Source organism: Pristis pectinata, chromosome 13, assembly GCF_009764475.1.
Source record: "Pristis pectinata isolate sPriPec2 chromosome 13, sPriPec2.1.pri, whole genome shotgun sequence".
Classification (NCBI taxonomy): domain Eukaryota; kingdom Metazoa; phylum Chordata; class Chondrichthyes; order Rhinopristiformes; family Pristidae; genus Pristis; species Pristis pectinata.
In genome coordinates this window covers 41,959,507-41,976,587 of record NC_067417.1, presented here as the reverse complement: position 1 = coordinate 41,976,587, position 17,081 = coordinate 41,959,507, and the positions used below count along the sequence as shown (strand labels likewise).

At 43.0% G+C, this 17,081-nt stretch overlaps 1 protein-coding gene across 3 annotated transcripts in view; it reads left to right on the top strand.

Moving 5' to 3' along the window:
- The first annotated feature begins 11,048 nt into the window (after positions 1–11,048).
- The window catches only part of mbtps1 (membrane-bound transcription factor peptidase, site 1), a 76,048-nt gene continuing 70,015 nt past the window's right edge, over positions 11,049–17,081 (top strand). Inside the window, exons 1-2 of one of the 3 annotated variants that reach the window (XM_052028083.1) lie at positions 11,049–11,127; positions 12,989–13,057. The gene's annotated coding sequence lies outside the window, so the exon portion shown is untranslated. Of the gene's footprint in view, positions 11,128–12,988; positions 13,058–17,081 lie in introns of those variants that run through there. The other 2 variants (XM_052028082.1, XM_052028084.1) reach the window with 2 other exon arrangements.

The window sequence follows — 17,081 nt, the reverse complement described above, 5'->3', positions numbered from 1 at the left end:
AACAAAAGCTCGGACTCAGTATCAGGCCCACTGCCAAAGATGGCAACCTCCTTCTGTAACTGGATCCTTGACTTTCTAACAAACAGACCGCAATCAGTGAGGATAGACAGCAATACCTCCGGCACGATTATTCTCAACACTGGTGCCTCACAAGGCTGCGTCCTCAGCCCTCTACTCTACTCCCTATACACTCATGACTGTGGCAAGATTCTGCTCTGACTCCACCTACAAGTTTGCAGATGATACCACCATTGTAGGCTGTATCTCAAACAGCGATGAGTCGGAGTACAGGAAGGAGATAGAGAGCTTAGTGGAATGGTGTCATGACAACAACCTTTCCCTCAATGTCAACAAAACAAAAGAGCTGGTCATTGACTTCAGGAAAGGGGGTGGTGTACATGCACCTGTCCACATCAATGGTGCTGAGGTCGAGAGGGTTGAGAGCTTCAAGTTCCTGGGTGTGAACATCACCAACAGCCTGTCCTGGTCAAATCACATAGATGCCACTGCCAAGAAAGCTCACCAGCACCTCTACTTCCTCAGGAGGCTAAAGAAATTTCCTTTGTCCCATTTGACCCTCACCAACTTTTACCGATGCACCATAGAAAGCATCCTATCTGGATGTATCACGGCTTGGTACGGCAACTGCTCTGCCCAGGACCACAAGAAGCTGCAGAGAATTGTGGACACAGCCCAGCGTATCACGCACACCAGCCTCCCCTCCTTGGACTCTGTCTTTACCTCTCGTTGTCTTGGTGAAGCAGCCAGCGTAATCAAAGACCCCACCCACCCGGGACATTCTCCCTTCTCTCCTCTTCCATCGGGTAGAAGATACAGGAGCCTGAGGGCACGTACCACCAGACTTAAGGACAGCTTCTACCCCACTGTGATAGGACTATTGAACGGTTCCCTTAGACAATGAGATGGACTATGACCTCACAATCTATCTTATTGTGACCTCGCACCTTATTGCACTTTCTCTGTAGCTGTGACGCTTTGTACTGTTACTGTTTTTACCTGTACTACATGAATGCACTCTGTACTAACCCAATGTAACTGCACTGTGTAATGAGTTGACCTGTACGATCGGTTTATAAGACAAGCTTTTCACTGCACCTCGGTACAGTGCACCTCGGTACAGTGTACCTTTTCACTGTACCTCGGTACAAGTGACAATAATAAACCAATACCGATGCCAGTTAACCCTTAAACCAATACCGATACCAATAAACCAATACCCTTAAACCAATACCAATACAGTTTAACCAATACCCAATACATTAACCAATACCCTTAAACCAATACCAATACAGTTAAACCGACACCGATGCCAGTTAACCCTTGCTCTGACCCGTCACTCGGTACTATCGTCCTATATTCCCTAACCCTCCCCTCATCCTCTATGGGCCTCTATTTCCTATGACCCCTCCTCCTCCCCCTTTATCATCTGTTTTTTGGACCACAGTTGCCAACAGGAAGGAAATTCACTTAGCATGAAATAGTGTTGAAAAAGATGAATGGACAGTTCATATGAATGGAAATGAATGGAAAAAGATATTCAGCAGATCAGGGAGTGTCTGTGGAGAGAGAAACAGAGTTAATGTTTTTGGACTTTATTTGTCCGAATATTATCTTTATTTGATTTAACCCATACCTGAGTTTTACATGAACGTACCGTACACAAATATAGATAAAACCCAGCTATATATTTATAATGTTTGAAAACACTAGTATGTGGTGAATGTACGTATATATTCACTTTACTTCTTGTGCCATGAGCTTTCAACACCACTCTGCATGTAAGCTTCCTTATGAGGGCTGATTTCCACAATCAAATACATCTGGTGTGGAGCAACAGAGAAAGCACTGGAGGAACTCAGCGGGCCAGGCAGCATCTGTGGAGGGAATGGGACAGTCGACATTTCGGGTCGAGTCCCTTCATCTAGACCAGAAAAAAAGAGGGGAGATAGCTGGTATAAAAAGGTGGAGGCAAGGGATGGATCAAGAGCTGGCAGGTGATTGGTGGACCCAGGTGAGGGTGGGGGGTGGTGATAGGCAGGTGGGCGGGGAATTATGTAGGAAGCTGGGAGGTGATAGGTGGAAGTGACATAGGGCTAAAGATGAGATGAATGTGGAGCATCCTCACTGGAAGAAAACTGTGAATGAGGAACTTTTAAGGATTCACGAAAGCAAGTCATTCTGAAAGAGCACTAATTTAAAAAGGAGCTGAAAAGGAAGAAGAAATGTACACTGATCAGATTGTCAGTTGAGTCTTGGGGTCGAAGATGGCTTGCTTCCATTCTGGTCCAGCGCAGTGGAAGATGCCTGTGTGTGACTCCGTTCAACATTCAATCAGCATCGCACAGCAGTTTGGGAGAGTGAGATCTTGGACCAATGACAAGGAAGTCCAAGAAAACTAGAAACTGGGGTCCGCTGTACACACATGTGCGTATACACGCGTGCGCGCACACACACACACGCTCATGTACACACACAAATATACACACACAAATATGTACACGCAGAGGTATGCACATGCATGTGCACACACATGTACATTCACACATGCGCACATGCACTCACACATATGCAAGCACGTACGCACACACACATTCTCAACCTCGCTCCCTCAATCTCCCAGACCCTGTCTGCTTTCCCTTCTCAGTCTCCCTCTCCCAGCCTCCCTCCTTCTTAGCTCCATTCACCTTCACACCCCCTCCTTGCCTTTTCACCCTTTGTTTCCCTCTTTATCCCCCTGCCCACTCACAACCTGCACACCCCCCCCACCTCCCACCACCACCTGGCCTTCCCTTGCCTGCTTACCCTCTGCCAATTCTCTCTGGCCCTTCAACCCGGCTGGTCCCAGCACCACGCTGCCCAAGGTCTGCAGCCTAACCCAGACCCACCCTTCCTGCTGACCACTCCCAGAAACCCTCAGGAAAAGCTCCAGGCACCTACCCCACCTGGTGCTGCCCAGAACACCTAGTGACCTCCCTTTGTTGGAATTTCAGTATGAACAGTGGAGTCCCACATCGCTAATGAAGAGACTCATTGAAAAGTTATGAGGGTTAAAAGAGAGCCACCCTCCCTGACCCCACCTTCCAATGCCAGCTCCATAGTCCTGCAGGTTACAGCCCCCAGGCACTTCTGAAATGCATTGAAGGTTTCTCCATCTACCTCCCTTTCCGACCAGTTCCAGATCCCCATCACACACTGGTTAGAAAAGATTTTCCTGTAATCCTTCTACCAATTACTTTAAATACACTTCCTCCTGTTTTGGACCCCTCTGTTAAGGGAAACAAGCCCTACCTACTCTGTCTACCTATTATCAACTATTATCAGTTGTGGTAACCATGAAATTATTGGATTGTGAAAAAAACCACCAGGTTCACTTATAACCTTCGCAGGAGGAAATCTGCTGCCTTACTGGTCTGGCCAATGTGACTTCAAACCCACTCACATAGTTGATTCTAAGCAGCCCTCCTCCATTTAGGGGCAGTTATGGGTGAACAATACTGGCATTGCCAGTAACATCCATATCTTATGAATGAATAAAATTCAGAACATTGTTTGAAAATGGCCATCTGCCATCGTTCTTCAGTAACTTAATGTTTTAACATCTTAAAATAAAAAAATGCACATTTTGCATTAATGTTGTTAACAGTACATTTTATTGTTTTTGTGTCTTTCGATGCCTTACTTAGCTTTCACCTTGTGTGTGACACAATCGAAAATGCCTGAATCTTCACTGCATTGTTCCTCCCAGATCCCCATCTTACTTATGCATTCTGAGTGTGTGTGTTTGACAAACAATTTCCAATACGCATCAATCGATTTCTGGGCTGCCTCGTTTGTGCTGATTTGTAAGTTTGTTTTTTTTCCAAAAAAGTTGAAAAAAGCTGGGAATTGCAATCTCAGAGTTTTATTTCAGGCAAGTCTTATGCTTAAAGCATTAACAAACAGCTGCTCCTTTTCTGTTATCTACTGCTTACAAGCAAACAAATCTTGTGGTTAAAACAGCCGTGGTTTTTTTCTGACAGTTAAAATCATTAAAAGGTTGCTTATCAAGAAGATATTTAATTTTTCTTAATTGAAATCCCAAAGAGGATTTCAGTTCATTAAAGTAGGAATTAAAGCAATTTTAATTTTTTTTTTACCTATTTTCCCTACTTTGACTCCAACTGGACATGCTTGTATGCACCGTCCTTTCCTGATACACTCCGGTTACTTTACCCATTTTGCTACCTTACAGTATTGCCTTTAACATTCTCAATTTCCCCTCACATGCACCTCCTCCCCAATCCCCCTACCCTCCACCTGAACTACTTAGTTTGGTTAAGAAAATAAATTTAGAAAATGATAGAAAAATAGTGTTGATTGAAAAGTGTTGGTGTTCAGAGCAACCCTTGTGTAAGTTATTGAAAGTTAACGTAGAGGGAGCTAGCAGTTAGAGGGCAAATGCTATCTAGGCCTTTATTGAAGGAGGATTTGAGTGCAAGAGTGAAAATATCTTCCTGTAGTCGGCCCTGGCGAGCCTGCATCTTGAATATTGTGTAAAGGTCTGCTCTTTCTACCTAAGGAAGGTATACTTGCAATATAAGAAATACACTGAAGGTTAGCCAGAGTGGTTCCTGGGATGGGAGGCTTCCCTAGGAGGAGAGGTTAAGCGACTGGGCCCATCCTCTTGAGAAATGAGAAGAGTGAGAGTAGAGTAGATCTCATTGAAACATATTGACAGGGCAGATACAGGATGGATGTTTGCCCCGTCTAGTGTGTCTTGAACTAGGGATCACTAAGAACTTCTCATTATATTCCCGACTTTTTACTGATATGTGGTTGTAAAATTTTGGGGGGCTGGAGATGAGTCATTCACTACAGGATACTGACTGAATGATCTACTTTTGTAGCCACGTCATTCATGTAGCTGGTCCAGTTAGGTTTCTTACTAATGGTGGGTCTCAGGGTATTGATGCTGGAGGGTTCAGTGATGGTACTTCATACAAAGAGCAGGTGCACAATTCAATTCCAATTCCTTACAATCACTGTCCAAGTGATGACTCCTGTACAAGTTTGCGGGTGATTCCACTGTGGTGGGCCGAATCTCAAATAACGATGAGTCGGAGTACAGGAAGGAGATGGAGAGCCTAGTGACATGGTGTCATGACAACAACCTTTCCCTCAATGTCAGCAAAACAAAAGAGCTGGTCATTGACTTCAGGAAGGGGGGGGGGGTGGTGTACACAGTCCTCTTTACATCAATGGTGCTGAGGTCAAGAAGGTTGAGGCCTTCAAGTTCCTATGAGTAAACATCTCCAATAGCCTGTCCTGGTCCAACCACATAGACGCCAAGAAAGCACACCAAAGCCTCTACTTCCTCAGGAGGCTAAAGAAATTTGGCTTATCCCCTTTGACCCTCACCAATTTTTATAGATGCACCATTGAAAGCATCCTATCTGGATGCATCACAGCTTAGTATGGCAACTGAACTGCCCGAGACCGCAAGAAACTGCAGAGGGTTGTGGACGCAGCTCAGCACATCATGGAAACCAGCCTCCCCATGATGGACTCTGTCTACACCTTGCTGCCTCGGTAAAGCAGCCAACATAATCAAAGACCCCACCCGCCCTAGACATTCTCTCTTCTCGTCCCTCACATCAGGCAGAAAAACTTGAAACCTGAAAGCTACAAAAACCTGAAAGCACATACCACCTGGCTCAAGGACAGCTTCTGTCCCACTGTTATAAGAGTATTGAACAGACCTCTTGTACGATAGGATGGACTCTTGGCCTCACAATCTATCTCGTCATGGCCTTGCACCTTATTGTCTGCCTACACTGCACTTTCTCTATAACTATAACACTATATTCTGCATTCTGTTACTGCTTTTGTCTTGTACTACCTCAATGTACTGATGTGACGAAATGATATGTATGGATGGCATGCAAGACAAAGCTTTTCACTGTACCTTGATACATGTGACAATAATAAACCAAGTTACCTTCATATAAACATTATCTGGATGCCGAACATTATCTTCATGTGAAATCCATTGAATGTCATGAAATCAGCATCTTTGCACAGTAGGTATGAACTAAATTATTCACAGGAAGATAATGCTGGTCAATTCACATGTAAGCACACTTTTTCCAGTCCCCTATGTGTTAAATAATCAATCTCTCTAGCACCAAAAATGAACAATCACGCACTGACTGTCCACTTCCCTCCATAGCTGGAGCCTGACCCACTGAGTTCCTCCAGCATCTCATGTGTTGCTCCAGATTCCAGCACCTGGAGTCTCCTGTGTCTCCATAACAATTGGGTCTGACCTGATGGAGATTCAAAAAGTGTAAATGTTTTATCTTCATTTTTTAAACTTGGCTTTTCACTTCCTTTATTTCTCCTTTCTTTCCTTACAGCCTTTCATTCCTTCTTTTCATTCCTCTTTCACTACTATTGAATTTACTTCCTTTTATCTCCACTTCCCCTGTCCTTGGGCTACTTACTTGGCAATCATTCAATCTGACTGATGCTATTGATACACAACTTACTCAGTGAGTTCCCAAGCTGCCCAGTTTCCCTTATTCCAACATTATCTGCTTGCACCTTCACCAAATTGCCTCTGGCGAGGGCAAGTCTAGCGAACAAACGTTGCTTCTAGATCTGCAACAAAAAAATCTAGGCCAAGATATCAGTTCCTGAAATCAAATACTTTTAATTTAATAGTTGCATCTCATTAACTGTTGCACTAATCAGTTGTTTTGTAAACAATATGTAGCAGTGGATTGTAGGGACATAAGCAATGGATTGAATCCTGAATCTATTTTTAATTTGTTACCAGCCATACTGTCTCCACGTGGATTGAACAGTGCCTCTGATAACAGGAATTGATTTCAGGAAGAATATGACAACAACCGAGAGTTCACAGGAGACCTCTGAGGAAGTTGCCAGGAATGGAGAAGTATATATAACTATATAATGCTGCAATAGAAAGGGAGGCCATTCAGCCTCTCATGCTGCTGCCAGCCCTTTTAGAAAGAACTGCCGAATTATCCAATTAATCCTGCACATATTTTCCCTTCAAGTATTCCTTTTGGAAGATTATCAGTGAATCGTCCTCCATTTTCCCTTTACATAGACCGTTCCCGATCAAAACAAATTCACTTCATTTCACCTCTGCTTCTTCTGCCATCCATCCATATCTTTCGATTAAATCTCTCCAATTTCAGGTAAGCTGCTCCTCCCTATCGCTTTCCTCTCTCCTCCTGATCTACCCAGTTCCTCCTACGTACACCCATCACACCCCAGCTCCCCATCACCCTGTTTCTTTCCCCTCCTCCATTCACTCCCATCTGCCCATCACCCACACACTCCTCCCACTGGGTCCCCTCCTCTACTGTTCCCATCTGCTCTCCTCACCTCCTCTTACTTGGTTCCATGCTCCACCTTCCTGTCCTATCAGAGCCCATCATCTGCAGCCCTTTATTGCCTCCACCTGTCACCTCCCAGCCTCTGTCGCTATTCCACTCTTCCCTCCTCCATCTGCCTATCACCCCTCCTCGCCTGGATCCACCTATCACTTGCCAGCTCTTGCTCCACCCCTTCCCCTCACCTCTTTATACTGGCTATCTCCCCTTTATCTTTCAGTCCAAATGAAGGGCCTCGACCCGAAACATCAACTGTCCATTTCCCTCCACAGATGTTTCCTTACCCGTTGAGTTCCTACAGTAGTTTGTTTTTTGCTGCATATTCCAGCATCTGCGATCTCGTGTGTCTTCCTTTAATCTTTTCTGCTTTACAGAGAACAACCCCACCTTCACCGACATTTATATAAGTTGTTTTACAGCCATGGTACCATTCAACTAAATTTTCACTGTACCATCTCTAAAGTGTTGCCATCATTCCTGTGATGCCTCCATTATAGAGGTAAGGAACTCCTGTGGATTTAAGAAGCCCTTTCAACTCATTCTGTCACCAAAGTTTGTATACATATAGTCTCTAGTTCTCTCCATTCCTGCACCTGCTGTGAAAGTGTGCTTTTTGGTTCACATTGCCTTGCCTTATCCTTGAATCATTGAATTCATATTATTTGATTTCTGCACTGCATCTCAGTGCAAAGACTTAAGGTCACAAAAATTTAGTCAGCAAAAATCGTAGCTCGTTAAAATTTCATAGGGGATGATTCCCATGCAGGAATGGAGAGAACTGATGCTGCATCTGCACAAACATTTGGTGAGAGCATGAATTGAAGGGGCTTTTAAATGCATTGGGGATCACTTAACTGATCTCTGCAGTTTTAACACAGGTCCTGGAGACTTGGACATAAAAGGCCCCATTGATCCTGATTCTTCATAGATCCTATTTGGTCTCCACCAAAGTTACAGTGGGTGCTAGGGGAACATCTGCAGAAACTGTTCCCTCATCAAAATGTTGGCGGGTCCAACTAACCAGATCTTTGGATGGACCGAGAGAACAGGTGTGGGAAATCAGTGAAATGCAGACAGCAAGCCAGTGTTGCACTGCCTACTAATTACGATGAATGTAGCATCCAGCCAGAGCTAACTCTGTCCTTCATTGATTGGAAGCCAATGATATGAATAACTCACACTTCCATTTATTTATTCAGATGATGTGGGGCATCATTGCCAAGTCTGGCTACTTTGAGTTTTGAGTTTATTGGAGTTTATTGTCACCTGCACAAGTACATGTATGCACAGGTGCAATGAAAAATTCGCAGCAGTAGTACAGGCACATAGCATTAGATAAGCAGCATTCACAAGATAAACATAAAATAAAAATAAATTATACACAATTTTTACAAGAAAGAACACAATTAGAACAATAAAATAAACAAATTCCATCGTAGTACAAAGTGATCAAAGTGGTCATAGTTTTACTACACTGAGGTAGTGATTAGGGTTGTGTGGGTTGGTTCAAGAACAGAATGGTTAAAGGGAAGTAGCTGTTCTTGAAGCTGGTGGTGTGGGAGTTCAGGCCTCTGTACCTCCTGCCCAATGGTATCTGCGAGAAGATGGCATGGCTATCTTGTGAATTGCGACCCACCACTAACTGCCCTTCAAATATGCAACTTGCCAGATCATATCAGGAGATAGCTAAAAGTCAATCACATTGCTGTAGATTTTCATGTGGAACAGAGGGGGTAATGACAACAGTTTTCATTGAACCATTTGGGTTAATGGCAATGCCAAAATTTTTTGGTTACGATAACTGATTTTGGTTCTAGATCAACAATATTAGCGTGATAATCTAACCATTATGCTGTGTAGCACCAGCTACCAGTAGGTGGCCAGGTTCACCAGCGTGCAATAAATGCTGCAATAGAGACAATGTTGGCCATCGTTGGAAAACCTGTTTCTGCGGCAAACTGAAGGGCTGAATCTATCACAGTGATGTAACCCTTAAACCTACTCTTCCTCTTAAATATCATCTCCCCTTTCTCACAATATTTTTATGATTTATGAGCTGCAGATAGCAATAGCATGCTCCTACATTTCCGCACCACTTCCTGCAGTCACTAGAAAACTTGGCCAGGCTTCGTTAGTTTCCCTCATAACTGTGGAGATTTAATTGAGGAGCATAAAACAGGAAGTCAAGCCTGGCAGGTCAAGTGGGGCAAGCAAAACAAATCTAAACAGTCTTTCTAGGTGAAGCAGTGATTCACTTGCACTTGTTCCAATCTAGCATACTGCACTCGGGGTTCTCAAAGGGGTCTCCTCTGCATTGGAGAAACTAAATGAGGATTGATTAACTACTTTGCATAGCACCAGCAGGAGCGTCCCTGAGCTCCCCATTGCCTGCAACTCCAATTCCCCATCCCACCCATTCTGACCTAGCAGTCTGTGGTCTCCTGTTTCAAAGAGGCCCAATGCAACCTTCAGGAAAAACACCTCGTCTTCTGTCTAGGCACATTGGAGCCTTCTGGTTGTAATATTGACTTCTATAACTTCAAGTACCTTGATTTCGACTGGATCAGTGGTCCATCTGTGATATCGGCTCAGCTTGCTTGTTTTGGTTCCCTCTGGGAGTGGAGGACGTGCCCAGCCTGACCTGCTGGACACATCTTATTGCTCCCATGTTCTTTCATCTACGTTCTCACTCTCTCAGTGCTCCCCTTCACTCATTGACCACATAACCTTAGAGACACAAGAGACTGCAGATGCAGGAACCTGGAGCAAAAAACAAGTTGCTGGAGGAACTCATTGGGTCAGGCAGCATCTGTGGAGGCAAAGGAATAGTCGACAATTCGGGTTGAGACCCTGCACCTAAAATATTGACTATCCCTTTGTCACAGATGCTGCCTGACCTGCTGGGTTGCTCCAGCAACTTGTTTTTTGCACCAGATAACCTTGTTTACAGCTTATCCCCATGATCACCCCAGCCTTACCATATCAGAGACATTCCCCCTCCTCCTCTCTGCTGCTTAACAAGCTTCCTTTGTCCCCTGTAACAAACAAGATGCTGGAAGAATTCAGTGGGTCAGGCAGCATTTGTGGTGGGAAGTCGATGTTTCATGTCAAGATTCTTCATCTGGACAAAATGAAGTTTCTCGACCTGAAACATCAGCTGTCCATTTCCCTCCACAGATGCTGCCTGACCTGCTGGGTTCCTCCAGCATCTTGTTTGTTGCTCCAGATTTCAGCATCTTGTGTTTCTGTCTTTCTTTTGTCCCCTACCCAGTTCTGACGAAGGGTCTTCGAGCTGAAACGTTTACTCTTACTCTTCCCACAGATGCAACCTGATCTCCTCCCAGCATTTTATTTCCACTGGCGGCTCCTGCGAGCAGCGCCGGTGGAGATCCACCAACAGCGGGCTGGAGGGGAGGCTGCTCCTCGCACTGCCCACTAGCACCCCAGGTGGCAGGACCGGGAACTGCTTCCCCTCTGTGTCCCGCCTGAACGCCGCCTCCCCCCCAAGTCCCTACGTCACATCAACTGAAGAAATCAATTGGTCTTCGGTATTGTCAGTCCAACCTAACCGCGCCTGTGATTGGCTCGGCTGGCGTCAATCAGCTGGAGAAGTTGGCCTATTCTGAAGGGGGGGGTGGGTCTGAGGGCAGTTGAAAGCGAGTGGTTGTCAGCGGTGCCCAAGTGTTGTTGGAGCGGTTGGGAGGTGAGGTCCGGCCCGGCCCGTTTCTCGCCGAGTTTCAGTTAAATGTCGGTCTGATGCCGTGCGCTTGCCGTGTGGTCGGGTGGAGGGCCGGCCGGCTGCTGTCGCCGCTGGTGGGCGAGGGCCTTACTTGTGGCCCCCCAGTTAAAGGGACTGCTCGGGGAACAGGGCGCTGCAGGCCCTCGGAGGGGGAAGGGGGTGTGAGGGCCGGGCCGGGCAGGGCCAGGGGCTTGAGCCGTCTGCCTTGTGCCTCTCTGCAGCCGGTGCTGAGGCCGAGCGAGGCCTGGTCGGGACGTGATCCCCGCGGTGGCGGCGGCAGCTTCTGCTGCTGCAGGGAAGGTTTTGGCCCCACAATGCGCCTCCTTATATCCCTGACTCTTGCTCAGACAGGGCAGTTGTCCACACGGGGTGGTGAGACCCAATCAATTTTGTGCAAGTACTAATCATTTACTGCAGTACTTTGTGTTGCTATTCCTGTGTGGTTCGTTATGTTAACCAACACTGCAGAAAGTGCCCCTTTTAAACAAAAACTGATAACAATCACGTGTTTTGTGTTTTTAATATTGGTATGATCTATGCTTTATTTTATGGGGAATGGATGATGATTAAAATGAATGCTGCAGTACAAAATACAAAGTCTGATTGGCTGCTGGTGCTCTAAACTTTCAAGAATTGTCTCCCAGCTATATCTAGAATTAACATTTAGGTGAATTTGGTTGTGAAAATATAAGGAGGCACTACAGTGTTGACTGTGTTGCTACAAGCTCTTGAATTTTGTACTTTCTTGTCTGTGGCTCTGTAATTATTAATTTATGTTTCTCATTTAAAATTGTAAAGATGTTTTATGGATTTTTACATGAGCCTCTGTTCCTGTTTTTAAAAGCATATCCCACTCAAAAAAAATTAGATTTTTGTTTAAAAGCACTGCACTTCGGTTGGGGGGCAGGGTGGCAGTGGGAGAGATTTTCCTTTGAAGTTTAAGGGAATTGTGATCATTTTTGGAGTGAATCATGCAAGTCAAATTCAAATGGGCGTTCCTGGTTGGGATACATACTCGTGTACCTGGCGAGCATGAAAGACTCCCTTTGAGCAGTGTGAGGTAAGGTAGATGTAGTTTTACTGAGAACAATCATAGTTTGTCACTCCTGTGACCGCTAACTCTCCAATGCATGTCACTAGATCAGGTAAACCCTGTACTTATCATCCTTTGGCGTTGCACCCTCAATGTGGCACAACACCCTCTCCTCTGACTGGGCAGGAGCCTGCGGCGGAATCACAAATTTTGCTTGCTTGTTGAACTCTCAAACCCCTGGCCCATTTGCAAAGGCGTTTTGTTTTTTGGTTTTCTCCTCCTCATGGACCAGGTCTCAATCCTGGAAGCTACATTTTCAACATTGAAAGAAGAGCAACACCCTTTTGGTTGTCGAGGCCTGGGGGCGCTGGCAATACTGAGTTTCTGGTGTCCAATGGTTGTATGTGTACCATTGTTACAAACATCCAGCATGCCCTTTAAGGTGCACTGGATTTCTTGGGTTTTAAATTTTCTTTGTAACTATAATATCCCTTTGTGTTCTCTTAATTTTTTTTGCTTAATTAAGTTGGTGTAATATAACTTGATATCTGTGACATTTGTGGGCTAACTTTTTTTTAATAACACTTTAATATTTTGTATATATTGCCTATATGGATTTTAGGCTTCTGTATTTTTAAAACTCAAAGTAGGGTTTTAACAACTTTTTAGTGGTCTGATTACTTTACAGTAGTTGTTGACAGTACTTGGTACTTGTAGTTCTCTCAAAACACTTTCTCCTCTTGGTAGATAGTGATGGCTGTGTGTTTAAATTTTCATTCTTTTTTTCACCAGATGTAGCCAACAGAAGTTTGGTTGAGACTGTACGACAATATGAATTGTAAAGAAAGCAATTGGAATTAGGTGAATACTTTGTAAAAATCCAACCTCAAATATAATTTATGAATGTCTATTCTTAATTTTTCTTTTAGAAAAGTTGGGTTAGAGTCTTTGAAATTTGTAGTTAGTTTCCATCCAGACTGAGAAGTGAAATATTTTTGGGGCTCACAAACAGAGGGTCAGTTTAATTATTCTCAAAATATGCACAGTGTTAGCAAGGGCATATCAGTTGCCTCCTGGCTTCCCTGAGAAGAGCTGGCTGTTTTATTTTCAGCTTGAATAACTTTATAGTCCACTGCAGAGGGCAGTGGAGTTTAGACCAGATTGGGTAAGGGTGGCACTTATAAACTGTTTTTATTACCATCTGCTAACTTTTGCAGCTTGTCTTTCCTCTTCTAGTCCAAGTTTGCAACACTACATGTTTTGATTAATTTTCACAACTTGCTATATTCAGCTTTTGAACTTCTGGTCCAGCACCATAACTCTTGTATCCAAAGGGTGTTTAAAAATTAACATTGTTTTTTCATGCAAATGTGGATATGAATTTGGTGGAGTATACACACTCGTCAGTTTATTATTTTGATATTTTTAGTATTTCTTATCACAGAGATAATCTTGGCTTGGTTCTGCTGTCTGGGAGCTATTATGGCTTAACTTTGGATAACAGTAGGGACATTTTACAGAGTTGTTTGAATGCAGCTTAAACCATGGCTTCTGTTTTGTTCACATTGGCACTGCAGTGTACTCTCTTACAGTTTACTTGATCACTACAAAGCTGAAGACACTCTTTTATATTACAGACTATTTCAGGGGGTTGTATAACTGGAACTGGATTGTTGGAATTTTTGGGCGGGATTGGGACAAAGATATTCTTTTCCACGAATACTTAAGTTTTCCTGTTTGTTTTTTTCAGCATCCTTTTATGTAAATGTGTGTCTCATCTGGGGAAATATTCTTGGCAAAATGATTAATGGTGGATTTGAATACACCACTTGATGTAACTCTTTCTGTTAATCATTTTTTCCTTGGCTGCTATAATTGTCAAGTGGGTGAGGCAGTTCTGTCCTGTTCAACAGGATGTGAAAGTGTGAGCCATTTTGTCACTAATGAGCTTTTGAAAATAATGGACATTGTTCTATTTAACTTTAATTCACCTATCTCAAAGTGGAGATGAATATAACTGCAAACAAAAACCAAAATCCCCCTTCTCGCAATCTTTTGGACATCTTCCAAAGGTAATAGAACAGACTGTCACAAATCTAGGAGGGAAATGAGTACTTTTGCAACATGCTATGTAATTTCAAGTCAAGTTAAAGTTTCACCTTTCCATGCTATGTTTTTTAAACCCTCTGTCATTCGACATTACAGGATCTTGTATCCTCTGATTAGGAGAGCTCTCTCTCCTGCTCACATTGAAGTAAACAATAGAATGACCTCTGATTCTAACATTGTCTTTGACTTTGCACTGGCTCCCAGACTATGTTGTGCCCCATGTGACTTGTCACTATCTTCAAGCTGTTAACTAGATAAATTTGCCCAATGAGAACTGTGAATAACCAAGAAGTTGTTTTCCTTGCATAGATAAATATATAATTTATAGTTTCCCAACACTTTTCTATATAAAGCAACAAACACATAAATGGTGTTCTTTTTGAACATGAAGATTTTAAAATGGTCACCACCCATTGTAATTTTAGTTCTGCTTCTGTGGTCAGGCTGACACAAACTAATCCCATAGCTTTTAATTTTAAGGTCTGCATGCACATACACTGCTTTCTGACCAACTTCAGCCTGCCTTTGGTTTGCTATTGTGCATTGGATTGTGTCTGTTCTTGTGCCTCGCATCAGCCAGCCTTGTAGCTTTGCGTATCTATCCACCCGAAACATCCACTGACTGGGTATGCTGTTGGCCTTCTCAACATGCCAAGTTGTTTGTGGCTGTTTTTAAGTACTGAACAAACCAAGCAGCATTACAATGTTTACTCCATACCTTTTCATTCTGGATGGTTAATAACTATATTGACAGATTAAATAAACTCGTTAAGCAACAGTATTCATTTCTTCAGAGGAAATGGGGGCCAACTTTCCTGGCATAGGATATCTCAGACTGGAAATTATCATGCTTGAGATAATTGCTTGATGCGATAATCCAACAACTATTTGGGTCAAAGTGAACTTTACCATGCGGAAATGTTCCTAAACAATCTGGCCTAAGTAGACAACTTTCTGTTAACATAAATGTTGTTTGTACCCAGGAGTTACCCCCACCTTATGGAAATTTTAGGCATACTGAACTAATAATCCATTTTATTGCAATCAACAAAGTTCGTTAACTTTGCCTTGCTTTATAATTCATCAAATTTTGGGATGCAAGTATCCCAGGCAAACCTAATATTTAATGCCTATCGCAAATTGTACTTAAGAAGGTAATGGAGAGCTTTCTTTTTGAACTGATGGTTTTTGTGGTGAAGATGTTCTTAAAATGTTGTTGGATCGGAACTTCCAAAGTTTTGTTCCTGTGTCAATGAAGATATGACTTTCCAAGTCAGGGTGGTGAGCAATTTGGAAGTCTCTTAAAGGTGATTGTATAGTATGCAGTCACTGCAGTTGCACTTCTAAATGGTAGAAGTCTTGGGTTTGGAAGGAGTTGTCAAAGAAACCTTGGCAAATGATTGTTAATAATACATGTCGCAGTCTGAGTATGCTGTTTAGGGTGATGGGTGAAGGCCTTCTAAGCAAAGTGTACTGGACATTGTTCAGTTTCCCAAATATTGCTGGAGAAGCACTCAAGGTAATGGAGAGTATTACAACTTTTTCCTGAGGTGTCTTGTGGATGGTGGAAAGTAAAGAGATTAATTACTCATCACAAAATATCTAGCCTCCTGGCATGGTGCTGTTGTCCACATGGGTTTCTGGCCATTGCTGAAATCCAGAATGATAATGTGCAAAACTTAGTACTATCATTGTTGTTGAACATTAGGGAGAATCGTTGGTCGGTGAGGTTAATTAGTTCATTTGCTATGGTCAGAAGTCCAGTTTGACAGTTATGTCCTTCAGGGTCAGTTATTGGAAGTGGAGCCAATCCTGATGGATGTTGAAGTGTTCAATGCTTTGTAGATTTTGTGTCTTTTGTTAATCTTGAGTTTCTTCTATATCGTGCTTAACCAGTGTTTCATTTGATGAGGTAGGGTAATGGTATGTTATGGTGTTCATGTTTAACTTGATGCTGTAAGACCTCATGGGATCTGGACTCAAATGTTGAGGACCCAGAGGGCTATTTTCTTATTACTGTGTGCCACTCTGCTGTCACTTGTAGGTCTATCTTGACAATGGACGGTATATAACTTGATGGTGATATTGTTGTCTAGTATTTAAGCTGGAAGGTATGATTCCATGAATAAGACTAGTCAAGCTGCAATCTTGACAGTCTATGGGACAGATCTGACTGTTTAGGAGCAAGCAACTAGATGCTTTGAGGAGAGTTTGATGCATCTCCCAAGCTGAATCTGCTTTTCTCTTGTCTAATTCTGCTCCTAAGGTCAATGTTCTGGTGATTGATCCATTTTTTGTTTGTTTTATTGTGGTATTTTAGTACAATTAAAGAGCCTGCTTGATTTTTAAGTTCTTAAACTTTCTACGTGTGCCAACCTTGTAATCTGAGTGAGTTGTCTGTCTGAATGGAATCCCTTGTAACCATTGGGCACAAGTTGGGTTACTTTTTTATGTATAAGTGCAATTTTTTTGATTTTTTTTTCTCATTCAGTTCTCTTTGCCAACTGAGGGATGTTAGTTGGGAAAACCTCTTGACTCAGTGATTCAATTAGAACAATGCACAAGTAGTGGTCTTCTGAAATAGGGTTGTGATAGGTTATCAGTGCACTGAATCTGTTTCATAGCTTCAAGTGTTAGAATCATTGGATTATAAACATTTAGCATTTGTATGAAAGAGTATGCTTCTAAAACAAGAAACCTGGTTTTGAAAGCGGGTATAAAGCTTGATATACTAACCTGAATACCAAGGCACATCATAGGTAATATCACTTGTGGT